Raw genomic sequence first — 20,483 nt, 5'->3', positions numbered from 1 at the left:
TTTACCTCCAGAGTTGGAAAGTGCATATTTGCGTGAGATGGGAAAAGTGTGGATCGTGCTTCAGATTTCATCCTGACACTTTGAAATGACCAGTGTGTTGGTAATTATTTGCCATTTCCATGGCGTTTGGCACCGTAATAGTCATGAGGTCGGTCTCTGCATCCAGAAGCCTATGATGCTTTTGGCAGAGAAACCTCTGCTGAGGCCCAGATAACTTGCTGTTTCCCATAGCTGGCACAGGAGCCTTGGAAGATAGGATTGTTTTCAGTATTATTTCACCATTTTTTCACCACTGTTTCAAGAACGGGAGCCCTTTTCAACCGTTAGCGGAAGAATCCTTCTTTGGAGATGAGATATTTTTCTGGGGTGGCAAGTGCAGGGCCTCTGTCAGTCCTGGGTTGGTTGGACTAGCGCCAGACATGAGAAGTGCGCCTTTGTGGGACAGGTGAATAGTGCGGATCCTGTTTCAGTCTAAAGACTGAAACAGGATCCGCACTTTTCACCGTTCCTTTCAGAATCATTTGATTCATCAGCTAGGAATGGCGATTGCTTCTCCAGACCAATCGAAGGCTAAGCCAAAGTAACTCGATCGTTCCAAGAGGTGTGTGGCCCAACTTTTGAAAGAACCGCTAAGTGGAGAACTATTTGGTATTTTTCCTAAGCACTTTTCACCGTAATTGTCCTAAGGTTGGTCTCTGCATCCTTAAACATACCAGAGTTTTCACAGACGAAACAGGCTGAGGCCAAGTAATCTTGGCATTTCCAATAGTTGGTCCTAGAGACTACCAAGAAAGTGTTCTTTTAAGTATTACTCTGTTGTGGTTTCAGCATTGTTTTCAGAACCCGAGCAGGGTTCTCGCATTAGCATAAGAATCCTGCCTGGTAGTTGAGATTTCATGGTGGGGTGTAAGTGCGGGGCTTATGTCAGCCCTGCCTTTGATTTGTTTACCTCCAGAGTTGGAAAGTGCATGTTTCCGAGAGATGGGAAAAGTGTGGATCGTGCTTCAGATTTCATCCAGACACTTTGAAATGACCAGTGTGTTGGTAATTATTTGCCATTTCCATGGCGTTTGGCATCGTAATAGTCATGAGGTCGGTCTCTGCATCCTGAAGCCTATGATGCTTTTTGCAGAGAAACCTCTGCTGAGGCCCAGGTAACTTGCTATTTCCCATAGCTGGCACAGGAGCCTTGGAAGATAGGATTGTTTTCAGTATTATTTCACCATTTTTTCTCCACTGTTTCAAGAACGGGACCCTTTTCAACCGTTAGCGGAAGAATCCTTCTTTGGAGATGAGATATTTTTCTGGGGTGGCAAGTGCAGGGCCTCTGTCAGTCCTGGGTTTGTTGGACTAGCGCCAGACATGAGAAGTGCGCCTTTGTGGGACAGGTGAATAGTGCGGATCCTGTTTCAGTCTAAAGACTGAAACAGGATCCGCACTTTTCACCGTTCCTTTCAGAATCATTTGATTCATCAGCTAGGAATGGCGATTGCTTCTCCAGACCAATCGAAGGCTAGGCCAAAGTTTCTCGATCTTTCCAAGAGGTGTGTGGCCCAACTTTTGAAAGAACCGCTAAGTGGAGAACTATTTGATATTTTTCCGAAGCACTTTTCACCGTAATTGTCCTAAGGTTGGTCTCTGCATCCTTAAGCATACCAGAGTTTTCACAGACGAAACAGGCTGAGGCCCATTAATCTTGGCATTTCCAATAGTTGGTCCTAGAGACTACCAAGAAAGTGTTCTTTTAAGTATTATTCTGTTGTGGTTTCAGCATTATTTTCAGAACCCGAGCAGGGTTCTCGCATTAGCATAAGAATCCTGCCTGGTAGTTGAGATTTCATGGTGGGGTGTAAGTGCGGGGCTTCTGTCAGCCCTGCCTTTGATTTGTTTACCTCCAGACTTGGAAAGTGCATATTTGCGTGAGATGGGAAAAGTGTGGATCGTGCTTCAGATTTCATCCTGACACTTTCAAATGACCAGTGTGTTGGTAATTATTTGCCATTTCCATGGCGTTTGGCCCCGTAATAGTCATGAGGTCGGTCTCTGCATCCTGAAGCCTATGATGCTTTTGGCAGAGAAACCTCTGCTGAGGCCCAGGTAACTTGCTGTTTCCCATAGCTGGCACAGGAGCCTTGGAAGATAGGATTGTTTTCAGTATTATTTCACCATTTTTTCACCACTGTTTCAAGAACGGGAGCCCTTTTCAACCGTTAGCGGAAGAATCCTTCTTTGGAGATGAGATATTTTTCTGGGGTGGCAAGTGCAGGGCCTCTGTCAGTCCTGGGTTTGTTGGACTAGCGCCAGACATGAGAAGTGCGCCTTTGTGGGACAGGTGAATAGTGCGGATCCTGTTTCAGTCTAAAGACTGAAACAGGATCCGCACTTTTCACCGTTCCTTTCAGAATCATTTGATTCATCAGCTAGGAATGGCGATTGCTTCTCCAGACCAATCGAAGGCTACGCCAAAGTAACTCGATCGTTCCAAGAGGTGTGTGGCCCAACTTTTGAAAGAACCGCTAAGTGGAGAACTATTTGGTATTTTTCCGAAGCACTTTTCACCGTAATTGTCCTAAGGTTGGTCTCTGCATCCTTAAGCATACCAGAGTTTTCACAGACGAAACAGGCTGAGGCCCATTAATCTTGGCATTTCCAATAGTTGGTCCTAGAGACTACCAAGAAAGTGTTCTTTTAAGTATTATTCTGTTGTGGTTTCAGCATTATTTTCAGAACCCGAGCAGGGTTCTCGCATTAGCATAAGAATCCTGCCTGGTAGTTGAGATTTCATGGTGGGGTGTAAGTGCGGGGCTTCTGTCAGCCCTGCCTTTGATTTGTTTACCTCCAGAGTTGGAAAGTGCATATTTGCCTGAGATGGGAAAAGTGTGGATCGTGCTTCAGATTTCATCCTGACACTTTGAAATGACCAGTGTGTTGGTAATTATTTGCCATTTCCATGGCGTTTGGCACCGTAATAGTCATGAGGTCAGTCTCTGCATCCTGAAGACTATGATGCTTTTTGCAGAGAAACCTCTGCTGAGGCCCAGGTAACTTGCTATTTCCCATAGCTGGCACAGGAGCCTTGAAAGATAGGATTGTTTTCAGTATTATTTCACGATTTTTTGACCACTGTTTCAAGAACGGGAGCCCTTTTCAACCGTTAGCGGAAGAATCCTTTTTTGGAGATGAGATATTTTTCTGGGGTGGCAAGTGCAGTGCCTCTGTCAGTCCTGGGTTTGTTGGACTAGCGCCAGACATGAGAAGTGCGCCTTTGTGGGACAGGTGAATAGTGCGGATCCTGTTTCAGTCTAAAGACTGAAACAGGATCCGCACTTTTCACCGTTCCTTTCAGAATCATTTGATTCATCAGCTAGGAATGGCGATTGCTTCTCCAGACCAATCGAAGGCTAGGCCAAAGAACCTCGATCTTTCCAAGACGTGTGTGGCCCAACTTTTGAAAGAACCGCTAAGTGGAGAACTATTTGGTATTTTTCCTAAGCACTTTTCACCGTAATTCTCCTAATGTTGGTCTCTGCATCCTTAAGCATACCAGAGTTTTCACAGACGAAACAGGCTGAGGCCCAGTAATCTTGGCATTTCCAATAGTTGGTCCTAGAGACTACCAAGAAAGTGTTCTTTTAAGTATTATTCCTTTGTGGTTTCAGCATTATTTTCAGAACCCGAGCAGGGTTCTCGCATTAGCATAAGAATCCTGCCTGGTAGTTGAGATTTCATGGTGGGGTGTTAGTGCGGGGCTTCTCTCAGCCCTGCCTTTGATTTGTTTACCTCCAGAGTTGGAAAGTGCATAGTTGCGTGAGATGGGAAAAGTGTGGATCGTGCTTCAGATTTCATCCTTACACTTTGAAATGACCAGTGTGTTGGTAATTATTTGCCATTTCCATGGCGTTTGGCACCGTAATAGTCATGAGGTCGGTCTCTGCATCCTGAAGCCTATGATGCTTTTTGCAGAGAAACCTCTGCTGAGGCCCAGGTAACTTGCTATTTCCCATAGCTGGCACAGGAGCCTTGGAAGATAGGATTGTTTTCAGAATTATTTCACCATTTTTTCACCACTGTTTCAAGAACGGGAGCCCTGTTCAACCGTTAGCAGAAGAATCCTTCTTTGGAGATGAGATATTTTTCTGGGGTGGCAAGTGCAGGGCCTCTGTCAGTCCTGGGTTTGTTGGACTAGCGCCAGACATGAGAAGTGCGCCTTTGTGGGACAGGTGAATAGTGCGGATCCTGTTTCAGTCTAAAGACTGAAACAGGATCCGCACTTTTCACCGTTCCTTTCAGAATCATTTGATTCATCAGCTAGGAATGGCGATTGCTTCTCCAGACCAATCGAAGGCTAGGCCAAAGTAACTCGATCTTTCCAAGACGTGTGTGGCCCAACTTTTGAAAGAACCACTAAGTGGAGAACTATTTGGTATTTTTCCTAAGCACTTTTCACCGTAATTGTCCTAAGGTTGGTCTCTGCATCCTTAAGCATACGAGGGTTTTCACAGACGACACAGGCTGAGGCCCATTAATCTTGGCATTTCCAATAGTTGGTCCTAGAGACTACCAAGAAAGTGTTCTTTTAAGTATAATTCTGTTGTGCTTTCAGCATTATTTTCAGAACCTGAGCAGGGTTCTCGCATTAGCATAAGAATCCTGCCTGGTAGTTGAGATTTCATGGTGGGGTGTAAGTGCGGGGCTTCTGTCAGCCCTGCCTTTGATTTGTTTACCTCCAGAGTTGGAAAGTGCATATTTGCGTGAGATGGGAAAAGTGTGGATCGTGCTTCAGATTTCATCCTGACACTTTCAAATGACCAGTGTGTTGGTAATTATTTGCCATTTCCATGGCGTTTGGCACCGTAATAGTCATGAGGTCGGTCTCTGCATCCTGAAGCCTATGATGCTTTTTGCAGAGAAACCTCTGCTGAGGCCCAGGTAACTTGCTATTTCCCATAGCTGGCACAGGAACCTTGAAAGATAGGATTGTTTTCAGTATTATTTCACCATTTTTTCACCACTGTTTCAAGAACGGGAGCCCTTTTCAACCGCTAGCGGAAGAATCCTTCTTTGGAGATGAGATATTTTTCTGGGGTGGCAAGTGCAGGGCCTCTGTCAGTCCTGGGTTTGTTGGACTAGCGCCAGACATGAGAAGTGCGCCTTTGTGGGACAGGTGAATAGTGCGGATCCTGTTTCAGTCTAAAGACTGAAACAGGATCCGCACTTTTCACCGTTCCTTTCAGAATCATTTGATTCATCAGCTAGGAATGGCGATTGCTTCTCCAGACCAATCGAAGGCTACGCCAAAGTAACTCGATCTTTCCAAGAGGTGTGTGGCCCAACTTTTGAAAGAACCGCTAAGTGGAGAACTATTTGGTATTTTTCCTAAGCACTTTTCACCGTAATTGTCCTAAGGTTGGTCTCTGCATCCTTAAGCATTCGAGGGTTTTCACAGACGAAACAGGCTGAGGCCCATTAATCTTGGCATTTCCAATAGTTGGTCCTAGAGACTACCAAGAAAGTGTTCTTTTAAGTATTATTCTGTTGTGGTTTCAGCATTATTTTCAGAACCCGAGCAGGGTTCTCGCATTAGCATAAGAATCCTGCCTGGTAGTTGAGATTTCATGGTGGGGTGTAAGTGCGGGGCTTCTGTCAGCCCTGCCTTTGATTTGTTTACCTCCAGAGTTGGAAAGTGCATATTTGCGTGAGATGGGAAAAGTGTGGATCGTGCTTCAGATTTCATCCTAACACTTTGAAATGACCAGTGTGTTGGTAATTATTTGCCATTTCCATGGCGTTTGGCACCGTAATAGTGATGAGGTCGGTCTCTGCATCCTGAAGCCTATGATGCTTTTTGCAGAGAAACCTCTGCTGAGGCCCAGGTAACTTGCTATTTCCCATAGCTGGCACAGGAGCCTTGAAAGATAGGATTGTTTTCAGTATTATTTCACCATTTTTTCACCACTGTTTCAAGAACGGGAGCCCTTTTCAACCGTTAGCGGAAGAATCCTTCTTTGGAGATGAGATATTTTTCTGGGGTGGCAAGTGCAGGGCCTCTGTCAGTCCTGGGTTTGTTGGACGAGCGCCAGACATGAGAAGTGCGCCTTTGTTGGACAGGTGAATAGTGCGGATCCTGTTTCAGTCTAAAGACTGAAACAGGATCCGCACTTTTCACCGTTCCTTTCAGAATCATTTGATTCATCAGCTAGGAATGGCGATTGCTTCTCCAGACCAATCGAAGGCTAGGCCAAAGTACCTCGATCTTTCCCAGAGGTGTGTGGCCCAACTTTTGAAAGAACCGCTAAGTGGAGAACTATTTGGTATTTTTCCTAAGCACTTTTCACCGTAATTGTCCTAAGGTTGGTCTCTGCATCCTTAAGCATACCAGAGTTTTCACAGACGAAACAGGCTGAGGCCCAGTAATCTTGGCATTTCCAATAGTTGGTCTTAGAGACTACCAAGAAAGTGTTCTTTTAAGTATTATTCCTTTGTGGTTTCAGCATTATTTTCAGAACCCGAGCAGGGTTCTCGCATTAGCATAAGAATCCTGCCTGGTAGTTGAGATTTCATGGTGGGGTGTAAGTGCGGGGCTTCTGTCTGCCCTGCCTTTGATTTGTTTACCTCCAGAGTTGGAAAGTGCATAGTTGCGTGAGATGGGAAAAGTGTGGATCGTGCTTCAGATTTCATCCTGACACTTTGAAATGACCAGTGTGTTGGTAATTATTTGCCATTTCCATGGCGTTTGGCACCGTAATAGTCATGAGGTCGGTCTCTGCATCGTGAAGCCTATGATGCTTTTTGCAGAGAAACCTCTGCTGATGCCCAGGTAACTTGCTATTTCCCATACCTGGCACAGTAGCCTTGGAAGATAGGATTGTTTTCAGTATTATTTCACCATTTTTTCACCACTGTTTCAAGAACGGGAGCCCTTTTCAAACGTTAGCGGAAGAATCCTTCTTTGGAGATGAGATATTTTTCTGGGGTGGCAAGTGCAGTGCCTCTGTCAGCCCTGGGTTTGTTGGACTAGCGCCAGACATGAGAAGTGCGCCTTTGTGGGACAGGTGAATAGTGCGGATCCTGTTTCAGTCTAAAGACTGAAACAGGATCCGCACTTTTCACCGTTCCTTTCAGAATCATTTGATTCATCAGCTAGTAATGGCGATTGCTTCTCCAGACCAATCGAAGGCTAGGCCAAAGAACATCGATCTTTCCAAGACGTGTGTGGCCCAACTTTTGAAAGAACCGCTAAGTGGAGAACTATTTGGTATTTTTCCTAAGCACTTTTCACCGTAATTGTCCTAAGGTTGGTCTCTGCATCCTTAAGCATACCAGAGTTTTCACAGACGAAACAGGCTGAGGCCCATTAATCTTGGCTTTTCCAATAGTTGGTCCTAGAGACTACCAAGAAAGTGTTCTTTTAAGTATTATTCCTTTGTGGTTTCAGCATTATTTTCAGAAGCCGAGCAGGGTTCTCGCATTAGCATAAGAATCCTGCCTGGTAGTTGAGATTTCATGGTGGGGTGTTAGTGCGGGGCTTCTGTCAGCCCTGCCTTTGATTTGTTTACCTCCAGAGTTGGAAAGTGCGTATTTGCGTGAGATGGGAAAAGTGTGGATCGTGCTTCAGATTTCATCCTGACACTTTGAAATGACCAGTGTGTTGGTAATTATTTGCCATTTCCATGGCGTTTGGCACCGTAATAGTCATGAGGTCGGTCTCTGCATCCAGAAGCCTATGATGCTTTTGGCAGAGAAACCTCTGCTGAGGCCCAGGTAACTTGCTGTTTCCCATAGCTGGCACAGGAGCCTTGGAAGATAGGATTGTTTTCAGTATTATTTCACCATTTTTTCACCACTGTTTCAAGAACGGGAGCCCTTTTCAACCGTTAGCGGAAGAATCCTTCTTTGGAGATGAGATATTTTTCTGGGGTGGCAAGTGCAGGGCCTCTGTCAGTCCTGGGTTGGTTGGACTAGCGCCAGACATGAGAAGTGCGCCTTTGTGGGACAGGTGAATAGTGCGGATCCTGTTTCAGTCTAAAGACTGAAACAGGATCCGCACTTTTCACCGTTCCTTTCAGAATCATTTGATTCATCAGCTAGGAATGGCGATTGCTTCTCCAGACCAATCGAAGGCTAGGCCAAAGTAACTCGATCGTTCCAAGAGGTGTGTGGCCCAACTTTTGAAAGAACCGCTAAGTGGAGAACTATTTGGTATTTTTCCTAAGCACTTTTCACCGTAATTGTCCTAAGGTTGGTCTCTGCATCCTTAAACATACCAGAGTTTTCACAGACGAAACAGGCTGAGGCCAAGTAATCTTGGCATTTCCAATAGTTGGTCCTAGAGACTACCAAGAAAGTGTTCTTTTAAGTATTACTCTGTTGTGGTTTCAGCATTGTTTTCAGAACCCGAGCAGGGTTCTCGCATTAGCATAAGAATCCTGCCTGGTAGTTGAGATTTCATGGTGGGGTGTAAGTGCGGGGCTTATGTCAGCCCTGCCTTTGATTTGTTTACCTCCAGAGTTGGAAAGTGCATGTTTCCGAGAGATGGGAAAAGTGTGGATCGTGCTTCAGATTTCATCCAGACACTTTGAAATGACCAGTGTGTTGGTAATTATTTGCCATTTCCATGGCGTTTGGCATCGTAATAGTCATGAGGTCGGTCTCTGCATCCTGAAGCCTATGATGCTTTTTGCAGAGAAACCTCTGCTGAGGCCCAGGTAACTTGCTATTTCCCATAGCTGGCACAGGAGCCTTGGAAGATAGGATTGTTTTCAGTATTATTTCACCATTTTTTCTCCACTGTTTCAAGAACGGGACCCTTTTCAACCGTTAGCGGAAGAATCCTTCTTTGGAGATGAGATATTTTTCTGGGGTGGCAAGTGCAGGGCCTCTGTCAGTCCTGGGTTTGTTGGACTAGCGCCAGACATGAGAAGTGCGCCTTTGTGGGACAGGTGAATAGTGCGGATCCTGTTTCAGTCTAAAGACTGAAACAGGATCCGCACTTTTCACCGTTCCTTTCAGAATCATTTGATTCATCAGCTAGGAATGGCGATTGCTTCTCCAGACCAATCGAAGGCTAGGCCAAAGTTTCTCGATCTTTCCAAGAGGTGTGTGGCCCAACTTTTGAAAGAACCGCTAAGTGGAGAACTATTTGATATTTTTCCGAAGCACTTTTCACCGTAATTGTCCTAAGGTTGGTCTCTGCATCCTTAAGCATACCAGAGTTTTCACAGACGAAACAGGCTGAGGCCCATTAATCTTGGCATTTCCAATAGTTGGTCCTAGAGACTACCAAGAAAGTGTTCTTTTAAGTATTATTCTGTTGTGGTTTCAGCATTATTTTCAGAACCCGAGCAGGGTTCTCGCATTAGCATAAGAATCCTGCCTGGTAGTTGAGATTTCATGGTGGGGTGTAAGTGCGGGGCTTCTGTCAGCCCTGCCTTTGATTTGTTTACCTCCAGAGTTGGAAAGTGCATATTTGCGTGAGATGGCAAAAGTGTGGATCGTGCTTCAGATTTCATCCTGACACTTTGAAATGACCAGTGTGTTGGTAATTATTTGCCATTTCCATGGCGTTTGGCACCGTAATAGTCATGAGGTCGGTCTCTGCATCCAGAAGCCTATGATGCTTTTGGCAGAGAAACCTCTGCTGAGGCCCAGGTAACTTGCTGTTTCCCATAGCTGGCACAGGAGCCTTGGAAGATAGGATTGTTTTCAGTATTATTTCACCATTTTTTCACCACTGTTTCAAGAACGGGAGCCCTTTTCAACCGTTAGCGGAAGAATCCTTCTTTGGAGATGAGATATTTTTCTGGGGTGGCAAGTGCAGGGCCTCTGTCAGTCCTGGGTTTGTTGGACTAGCGCCAGACATGAGAAGTGCGCCTTTGTGGGACAGGTGAATAGTGCGGATCCTGTTTCAGTCTAAAGACTGAAACAGGATCCGCACTTTTCACCGTTCCTTTCAGAATCATTTGATTCATCAGCTAGGAATGGCGATTGCTTCTCCAGACCAATCGAAGGCTAGGCCAAAGTAACTCGATCGTTCCAAGAGGTGTGTGGCCCAACTTTTGAAAGAACCGCTAAGTGGAGAACTATTTGGTATTTTTCCTAAGCACTTTTCACCGTAATTGTCCTAAGGTTGGTCTCTGCATCCTTAAGCATACCAGAGTTTTCACAGACGAAACAGGCTGAGGCCAAGTAATCTTGGCATTTCCAATAGTTGGTCCTAGAGACTACCAAGAAAGTGTTCTTTTAAGTATTACTCTGTTGTGGTTTCAGCATTGTTTTCAGAACCCGAGCAGGGTTCTCGCATTAGCATAAGAATCCTGCCTGGTAGTTGAGATTTCATGGTGGGGTGTAAGTGCGGGGCTTATGTCAGCCCTGCCTTTGATTTGTTTACCTCCAGAGTTGGAAAGTGCATATTTCCGAGAGATGGGAAAAGTGTGGATCGTGCTTCAGATTTCATCCAGACACTTTGAAATGACCAGTGTGTTGGTAATTATTTGCCATTTCCATGGCGTTTGGCATCGTAATAGTCATGAGGTCGGTCTCTGCATCCTGAAGCCTATGATGCTTTTTGCAGAGAAACCTCTGCTGAGGCCCAGGTAACTTGCTATTTCCCATAGCTGGCACAGGAGCCTTGGAAGATAGGATTGTTTTCAGTATTATTTCACCATTTTTTCACCACTGTTTCAAGAACGGGACCCTTTTCAACCGTTAGCGGAAGAATCCTTCTTTGGAGATGAGATATTTTTCTGGGGTGGCAAGTGCAGGGCCTCTGTCAGTCCTGGGTTTGTTGGACTAGCGCCAGACATGAGAAGTGCGCCTTTGTGGGACAGGTGAATAGTGCGGATCCTGTTTCAGTCTAAAGACTGAAACAGGATCCGCACTTTTCACCGTTCCTTTCAGAATCATTTGATTCATCAGCTAGGAATGGCGATTGCTTCTCCAGACCAATCGAAGGCTAGGCCAAAGTTTCTCGATCTTTCCAAGAGGTGTGTGGCCCAACTTTTGAAAGAACCGCTAAGTGGAGAACTATTTGATATTTTTTTCCAAAGCACTTTTCACCGTAATTGTCCTAAGGTTGGTCTCTGCATCCTTAAGCATACCAGAGTTTTCACAGACGAAACAGGCTGAGGCCAAGTAATCTTGGCATTTCCAATAGTTGGTCCTAGAGACTACCAAGAAAGTGTTCTTTTAAGTATTACTCTGTTGTGGTTTCAGCATTGTTTTCAGAACCCGAGCAGGGTTCTCGCATTAGCATAAGAATCCTGCCTGGTAGTTGAGATTTCATGGTGGGGTGTAAGTGCGGGGCTTCTGTCAGCCCTGCCTTTGATTTGTTTACCTCCAGAGTTGGAAAGTGCATAGTTGCGTGAGATGGGAAAAGTGTGGATCGTGCTTCAGATTTCATCCTGACACTTTGAAATGACCAGTGTGTTGGTAATTATTTGCCATTTCCATGGCGTTTGGCCCCGTAATAGTCATGAGGTCGGTCTCTGCATCCTGAAGCCTATGATGCTTTTGGCAGAGAAACCTCTGCTGAGGCCCAGGTAACTTGCTGTTTCCCATAGCTGGCACAGGAGCCTTGGAAGATAGGATTTTTTTCAGTATTATTTCACCATTTTTTCACCACTGTTTCAAGAACGGGAGCCCTTTTCAACCGTTAGCGGAAGAATCCTTCTTTGGAGATGAGATATTTTTCTGGGGTGGCAAGTGCAGGGCCTCTGTCAGTCCTGGGTTTGTTGGACTAGCGCCAGACATGAGAAGTGCGCCTTTGTGGGACAGGTGAATAGTGCGGATCCTGTTTCAGTCTAAAGACTGAAACAGGATCCGCACTTTTCACCGTTCCTTTCAGAATCATTTGATTCATCAGCTAGGAATGGCGATTGCTTCTCCAGACCAATCGAAGGCTACGCCAAAGTAACTCGATCGTTCCAAGAGGTGTGTGGCCCAACTTTTGAAAGAACCGCTAAGTGGAGAACTATTTGGTATCTTTCCGAAGCACTTTTCACCGTAATTGTCCTAAGGTTGGTCTCTGCATCCTTAAGCATACCAGAGTTTTCACAGACGAAACAGGCTGAGGCCCATTAATCTTGGCATTTCCAATAGTTGGTCCTAGAGACTACCAAGAAAGTGTTCTTTTAAGTATTATTCTGTTGTGGTTTCAGCATTATTTTCAGAACCCGAGCAGGGTTCTCGCATTAGCATAAGAATCCTGCCTGGTAGTTGAGATTTCATGGTGGGGTGTAAGTGCGGGGCTTCTGTCAGCCCTGCCTTTGATTTGTTTACCTCCAGAGTTGGAAAGTGCATAGTTGCGTGAGATGGGAAAAGTGTGGATCGTGCTTCAGATTTCATCCTGACACTTTGAAATGACCAGTGTGTTGGTAATTATTTGCCATTTCCATGGCGTTTGGCCCCGTAATAGTCATGAGGTCGGTCTCTGCATCCTGAAGCCTATGATGCTTTTGGCAGAGAAACCTCTGCTGAGGCCCAGGTAACTTGCTGTTTCCCATAGCTGGCACAGGAGCCTTGGAAGATAGGATTTTTTTCAGTATTATTTCACCATTTTTTCACCACTGTTTCAAGAACGGGAGCCCTTTTCAACCGTTAGCGGAAGAATCCTTCTTTGGAGATGAGATATTTTTCTGGGGTGGCAAGTGCAGGGCCTCTGTCAGTCCTGGGTTTGTTGGACTAGCGCCAGACATGAGAAGTGCGCCTTTGTGGGACAGGTGAATAGTGCGGATCCTGTTTCAGTCTAAAGACTGAAACAGGATCCGCACTTTTCACCGTTCCTTTCAGAATCATTTGATTCATCAGCTAGGAATGGCGATTGCTTCTCCAGACCAATCGAAGGCTACGCCAAAGTAACTCGATCGTTCCAAGAGGTGTGTGGCCCAACTTTTGAAAGAACCGCTAAGTGGAGAACTATTTGGTATTTTTCCGAAGCACTTTTCACCGTAATTGTCCTAAGGTTGGTCTCTGCATCCTTAAGCATACCAGAGTTTTCACAGACGAAACAGGCTGAGGCCCATTAATCTTGGCATTTCCAATAGTTGGTCCTAGAGACTACCAAGAAAGTGTTCTTTTAAGTATTATTCTGTTGTGGTTTCAGCATTATTTTCAGAACCCGAGCAGGGTTCTCGCATTAGCATAAGAATCCTGCCTGGTAGTTGAGATTTCATGGTGGGGTGTAAGTGCGGGGCTTCTGTCAGCCCTGCCTTTGATTTGTTTACCTCCAGAGTTGGAAAGTGCATATTTGCGTGAGATGGGAAAAGTGTGGATCGTGCTTCAGATTTCATCCTGACACTTTGAAATGACCAGTGTGTTGGTAATTATTTGCCATTTCCATGGCGTTTGGCACCGTAATAGTCATGAGGTCAGTCTCTGCATCCTGAAGACTATGATGCTTTTTGCAGAGAAACCTCTGCTGAGGCCCAGGTAACTTGCTATTTCCCATAGCTGGCACAGGAGCCTTGAAAGATAGGATTGTTTTCAGTATTATTTCACGATTTTTTGACCACTGTTTCAAGAACGGGAGCCCTTTTCAACCGTTAGCGGAAGAATCCTTCTTTGGAGATGAGATATATTTCTGGGGTGGCAAGTGCAGGGCCTCTGTCAGTCCTGGGTTTGTTGGACTAGCGCCAGACATGAGAAGTGCGCCTTTGTGGGACAGGTGAATAGTGCGGATCCTGTTTCAGTCTAAAGACTGAAACAGGATCCGCACTTTTCACCGTTCCTTTCAGAATCATTTGATTCATCAGCTAGGAATGGCGATTGCTTCTCCAGACCAATCGAAGGCTACGCCAAAGTAACTCGATCGTTCCAAGAGGTGTGTGGCCCAACTTTTGAAAGAACCGCTAAGTGGAGAACTATTTGGTATTTTTCCTAAGCACTTTTCAACGTAATTGTCCTAAGGTTGGTCTCTGCATCCTTAAGCATACCAGAGTTTTCACAGACGAAACAGGCTGAGGCCCATTAATCTTGGCATTTCCAATAGTTGGTCCTAGAGACTACCAAGAAAGTGTTCTTTTAAGTATTATTCTGTTGTGGTTTCAGCATTATTTTCAGAACCCGAGCAGGGTTCTCGCATTAGCATAAGAATCCTGCCTGGTAGTTGAGATTTCATGGTGGGGTGTAAGTGCGGGGCTTCTGTCAGCCCTGCCTTTGATTTGTTTACCTCCAGAGTTGGAAAGTGCATAGTTGCGTGAGATGGGAAAAGTGTGGATCGTGCTTCAGATTTCATCCTGACACTTTGAAATGACCAGTGTGTTGGTAATTATTTGCCATTTCCATGGCGTTTGGCCCCGTAATAGTCATGAGGTCGGTCTCTGCATCCTGAAGCCTATGATGCTTTTTGCAGAGAAACCTCTGCTGAGGCCCAGGTAACTTGCTACTTCCCATAGCTGGCACAGGAGCCTTGGAAGATAGGATTGTTTTCAGTATTATTTCACCATTTTTTCACCACTGTTTCAAGAACGGGAGCACTTTTCAACCGTTAGCGGAAGAATCCTTCTTTGGAGATGAGATATTTTTCTGGGGTGGCAAGTGCAGGGCCTCTGTCAGTCTTGGGTTTGTTGGACTAGCGCCAGACATGACAAGTGCGCCTTTGTGGGACAGGAGAATAGTGCGGATCCTGTTTCAGTCTAAAGACTGAAACAGGATCCGCACTTTTCACCGTTCCTTTCAGAATCATTTGATTCATCAGCTAGGAATGGCGATTGCTTCTCCAGACCAATCGAAGGCTAGGCCAAAGTACCTCGATCTTTCCAAGAGGTGTGTTGCCCAACTTTTGAAAGAACCGCTAAGTGGAGAACTATTTGGTATTTTTCCTTAGCACTTTTCACCGTAATTGTCCTAAGGTTGGTCTCTGCATCCTTAAGCATACGAGAGTTTTCACAGACGAAACAGGCTGAGGCCCATTAATCTTGGCATTTCCAATAGTTGGTGCTACAGACTACCAAGAAAGTGTTTTTTTAAGTATTATTCCATTGTGGTTTCAGCATTATTTTCAGAACCCGAGCTGGGTTCTCGCATTACCATAAGAATCCTGCCTGGTAATTGAGATTTCTGGGTGGTATGTAAGTGCGGGGCTTCTGTCAGCCCTGCCTTTGATTTGTTTACCTCCAGAGTTGGAAAGTGCATATTTGCGTGAGATGGGAAAAGTGTGGATCGTGCTTCAGATTTCATCCTGACACTTTGAAATGACCAGTGTGTTGGTAATTATTTGCCATTTCCATGGCGTTTGGCACCGTAATAGTCATGAGGTCGGTCTCTGCATCCTGAAGCCTCTGATGCTTTTTGCAGAGAAACCTCTGCTGAGGCCCAGGTAACTTGCTGTTTCCCATAGCTGGCACAGGAGCCTTGGAAGATAGGATTGTTTTCAGTATTATTTCACCATTTTTTCACCACTGTTTCAAGAACGGGAGCCCTTTTCAACCGTTAGCGGAAGAATCCTTCTTTGGAGATGAGATATTTTTCTGGGGTGGCAAGTGCAGGGCCTCTGTCAGTCCTGGGTTTGTTGGACAAGCGCCAGACATGAGAAGTGCGCCTTTGTGGGACAGGTGAATAGTGCGGATCCTGTTTCAGTCTAAAGACTGAAACAGGATCCACACTTTTCACCGTTCCTTTCAGAATCATTTGATTCATCAGCTAGGAATGGCGATTGCTTCTCCATACCAGTCGAAGGCTAGGCCAAAGTAACTCGATCTTTCCAAGAGGTGTGCGGCCCAACTTTGGAAAGAACCGCTAAGTGGAGAACTATTTGGTATTTTTCCTAAGCACTTTTCACCGTAATTGTCCTAAGGTTGGTCTCTGCATCCTTAAGCATACGAGAGTTTTCACAGACGAAAAAGGCTGAGGCCCATTAATCTTGGCATTTGCAATAGGTGGTCCTAGAGACTACCAGGAATGTGTTCTTTTAAGTATTATTCCGTTGTGGTTCCTCATTATTTTCAGATCCCGAGCAGGGTTCTCGCATTAGCATAAGAATCCTGCCTGGTAGTTGAGATTTCATGGTGGGGTGTAAGTGCGGGGCTTCTGTCAGCCCTGCCTTTGATTTGTTTACCTCCAGAGTTGGAAAGTGCATATTTGCGTGAGATGGGAAAAGTGTGGATCGTGCTTCAGATTTCATCCTGACACTTTGAAATGACCAGTGTGTTGGTAATTATTTGCCATTTCCATGGCGTTTGGCACCGTAATAGTCATGAGGTCCGTCTCTGCATCCTAAAGCCTATGATGCTTTTTGCAGAGAAACCTCTGCTGAGGCCCAGGTAACTTGCTGTTTCCCATAGCTGGCACAGGAGCCTTGGAAGATAGGATTATTTTCAGTATTATTTCACCATTTTTTCACCACTATTTCAAGAACGGGAGCCCTGTTCAACCGTTAGCGGAAGAATCCTTCTTTGGAGATGAGATATTTTTCTGGGGTGGCAAGTGCAGGGCCTCTGTCAGTCCTGGGTTTGTTGGACGAGCGCCAGACATGAGAAGTGCGCCTTTGTGGGACAGGTGAATAGTGCGGATCCTGTTTCAGTCTAAAGACTGAAACAGGATCCGCACTTTTCACCGTTCCTTTCAGAATCATTTGATTCATCAGCTAGGAATGGCGATTGCTTCTCCAGACCAATCGAAGGCTAGGCCAAAGTAACTCGATCTTTCCAAGACGTGTGTGGCCCAACTTTTGAAAGAACCGCTAAGTGGAGAACTATTTGGTATTTTTCCTAAGCACTTTTCACCGTAATTGTCCTAAGGTTGGTCTCTGCATCCTTAAGCATACGAGGGTTTTCACAGACGAAACAGGCTGAGGCCCATTAATCTTGGCATTTCCAATAGTTGGTCCTAGAGACTACCAAGAAAGTGTTCTTTTAAGTATTATTCTGTTGTGGTTTCAGCATTATTTTCAGAACCCGAGCAGGGTTCTCGCATTAGCATAAGAATCCTGCCTGGTAGTTGAGATTTCATGGTGGGGTGTAAGTGCGGGGCTTCTGTCAGCCCTGCCTTTGATTTGTTTACCTCCAGAGTTGGAAAGTGCATATTTGCGTGAGATGGGAAAAGTGTGGATCGTGCTTCAGATTTCATCCTAACACTTTGAAATGACCAGTGTGTTGGTAATTATTTGCCATTTCCATGGCGTTTGGCACCGTAATAGTCATGAGGTCGGTCTCTGCATCCTGAAGCCTATGATGCTTTTTGCAGAGAAACCTCTGCTGAGGCCCAGGTAACTTGCTATTTCCCATAGCTGGCACAGGAGCCTTGGAAGATAGGATTGTTTTCAGTATTATTTCACCATTTTTTCACCACTGTTTCAAGAACGGGAGCCCTTTTCAACCGTTAGCGGAAGAATCCTTCTTTGGAGATGAGATATTTTTCTGGGGTGGCAAGTGCAGGGCCTCTGTCAGTCCTGGGTTTGTTGGACGAGCGCCAGACATGAGAAGTGCACCTTTGTGGGACAGGTGAATAGTGCGGATCCTGTTTCAGTCTAAAGACTGAAACAGGATCCGCACTTTTCACCGTTCCTTTCAGAATCATTTGATTCATCAGCTAGGAATGGCGATTGCTTCTCCAGACCAATCGAAGGCTAGGCCAAAGTACCTCGATCTTTCCCAGAGGTGTGTGGCCCAACTTTTGAAAGAACCGCTAAGTGGAGAACTATTTGGTATTTTTCCGAAGCACTTTTCACCGTAATTGTCCTAAGGTTGGTCTCTGCATCCTTAAGCATACCAGTGTTTTCACAGACGAAACAGGCTGAGGCCCAGTAATCTTGGCATTTCCAATAGTTGGTCTTAGAGACTACCAAGAAAGTGTTCTTTTAAGTATTATTCCTTTGTGGTTTCAGCATTATTTTCAGAACCCCAGCAGGGTTCTCGCATTAGCATAAGAATCCTGCCTGGTAGTTGAGATTTCATGGTGGGGTGTAAGTGCGGGGCTTCTGTCAGCCCTGCCTTTGATTTGTTTACCTCCAGAGTTGGAAAGTGCATATTTGCGTGAGATGGGAAAAGTGTGGATCGTGCTTCAGATTTCATCCTAACACTTTGAAATGACCAGTGTGTTGGTAGTTATTTGCCATTTCCATGGCGTTTGGCACCGTAATAGTCATGAGGTCGGTCTCTGCATCTTGAAGCCTATGATGCTTTTTGCAGAGAAACCTCTGCTGAGGCCCAGGTAACTTGCTATTTCCCATAGCTGGCACAGGAGCCTTGGAAGATAGGATTGTTTTCAGTATTATTTCACCATTTTTTGACCACTGTTTCAAGAACGGGAGCCCTTTTCAACCGTTAGCGGAAGAATCCTTCTTTGGAGATGAGATATTTTTCTGGGGTGGCAAGTGCAGGGCCTCTGTCAGTCCTGGGTTTGTTGCACTAGCGCCAGACATGAGAAGTGCGCCTTTGTGGGACAGGTGAATAGTGCGGATCCTGTTTCAGTCTAAAGACTGAAAGAGGATCCGCACTTTTCACCGTTCCTTTCAGAATCATTTGATTCATCAGCTAGGAATGGCGATTGCTTCTCCAGACCAATCGAAGGCTAGGCCAAAGTACCTCGATCTTTCCAAGAGGTGTGTGGCCCAACTTTCGAAAGAACCGCTAAGTGGAGAACTATTTGGTATTTTTCCTAAGCACTTTTCACCGTAATTGTCCTAAGGTTGGTCTCTGCATCCTTAAGCATACCAGAGTTTTCACAGACGAAACAGGCTGAGGCCCATTAATCTTGGCATTTCCAATAGTTGGTCCTAGAGACTACCAAGAAAGTGTTCTTTTAAGTATTATTCTGTTGTGGTTTCAGCATTATTTTCAGAACCCGAGCAGGGTTCTCGCATTAGCATAAGAATCCTGCCTGGTAGTTGAGATTTCATGGTGGGGTGTAAGTGCGGGGCTTCTGTCAGCCCTGCCTTTGATTTGTTTACCTCCAGAGTTCGAAAGTGCATATTTGCGTGAGATTGGAAAAGTGTGGATCGTGCTTCAGATTTCATCCTGACACTTTGAAATGACCAGTGTGTTGGTAATTATTTGCCATTTCCATGGCGTTTGGCACCCTAATAGTCATGAGGTCGGTCTCTGCATCCTGAATCCTATGATGCTTTTTGCAGAGAAACCTCTGCTGAGGCCCAGGTAACTTGCTATTTCCCATAGCTGGCACAGTAGCCTTGGAAGATACGATTGTTTTCAGTATTATTTCACCATTTTTTCACCACTGTTTCAAGAACGGGAGCCCTTTTCAACCGTTAGCGGAAGAATCCTTCTTTGGAGATGAGATATTTTTCTGGGGTGGCAAGTGCAGGGCCTCTGTCAGTCCTGGGTTTGTTGGACTAGCGCCAGACATGAGAAGTGCGCCTTTGTGGGACAGGTGAATAGTGCGGATCCTGTTTCAGTCTAAAGACTGAAACAGGATCCGCACTTTTCACCGTTCCTTTCAGAATCATTTGATTCATCAGCTAGGAATGGCGATTGCTTCTCCAGACCAATCGAAGGCTACGCCAAAGTAACTCGATCTTTCCAAGAGGTGTGTGGCCCAACTTTTGAAAGAACCGCTAAGTGGAGAACTATTTGGTATTTTTCCTAAGCACTTTTCACCGTAATTGTCCTAAGGTTGGTCTCTGCATCCTTAAGCATACCAGAGTTTTCACAGACGAAACAGGCTGAGGCCCAGTAATCTTGGCATTTCCAATAGTTGGTCCTAGAGACTACCAAGAAAGTGTTCTTTAAAGTATTATTCTGTTGTGGTTTCAGCATTATTTTCAGAACCCGAGCAGGGTTCTCGCATTAGCATAAGAATCCTGCCTGGTAGTTGAGATTTCATGGTGGGGTGTAAGTGCGGGGCTTCTGTCAGCCCTGCCTTTGATTTGTTTACCTCCAGAGTTGGAAAGTGCATATTTGGGTGAGATGGGAAAAGTGTGGATCGTGCTTCAGATTTCATCCTGACACTTTGAAATGACCAGTGTGTTGGTAGTTTTTTGCCATTTCCATGGCGTTTGGCACCGTAATAGTCATGAGGTCGGTCTCTGCATCTTGAAGCCTATGATGCTTTTTGCAGAGAAACCTCTGCTGAGGCCCAGGTAACTTGCTATTTCCCATAGCTGGCACAGGAGCCTTGGAAGATAGTATTGTTTTCAGTATTATTTCACCATATTTTCACCACTGTTTCAAGAACGGGAGCCCTTTTCAACCGTTAGCGGAAGAATCCTTCTTTGGAGATGAGATATTTTTCTGGGGTGGCAAGTGCAGGGCCTCTGTCACTCCTGGGTTTGTTGGACTAGCGCCAGACATGAGAAGTGCGCCTTTGTGGGACAGGTGAATAGTGCGGATCCTGTTTCAGTCTAAAGACTGAAACAGGATCCGCACTTTTCACAGTTCCTTTCAGAATCATTTGATTCATCAGCTAGGAATGGCGATTGCTTCTCCAGACCAATCGAAGGCTAGGCCAAAGTACCTCGATCTTTCCAAGAGGTGTGTGGCCCAACTTTTGAAAGAACCGCTAGGTGGAGAACTATTTGGTATTTTTCCTAA

Source organism: Lemur catta, chromosome 5, assembly GCF_020740605.2.
Source record: "Lemur catta isolate mLemCat1 chromosome 5, mLemCat1.pri, whole genome shotgun sequence".
NCBI classification, from domain to species: Eukaryota; Metazoa; Chordata; class Mammalia; order Primates; family Lemuridae; genus Lemur; species Lemur catta.
This window is presented reverse-complemented; position numbering follows the sequence as displayed.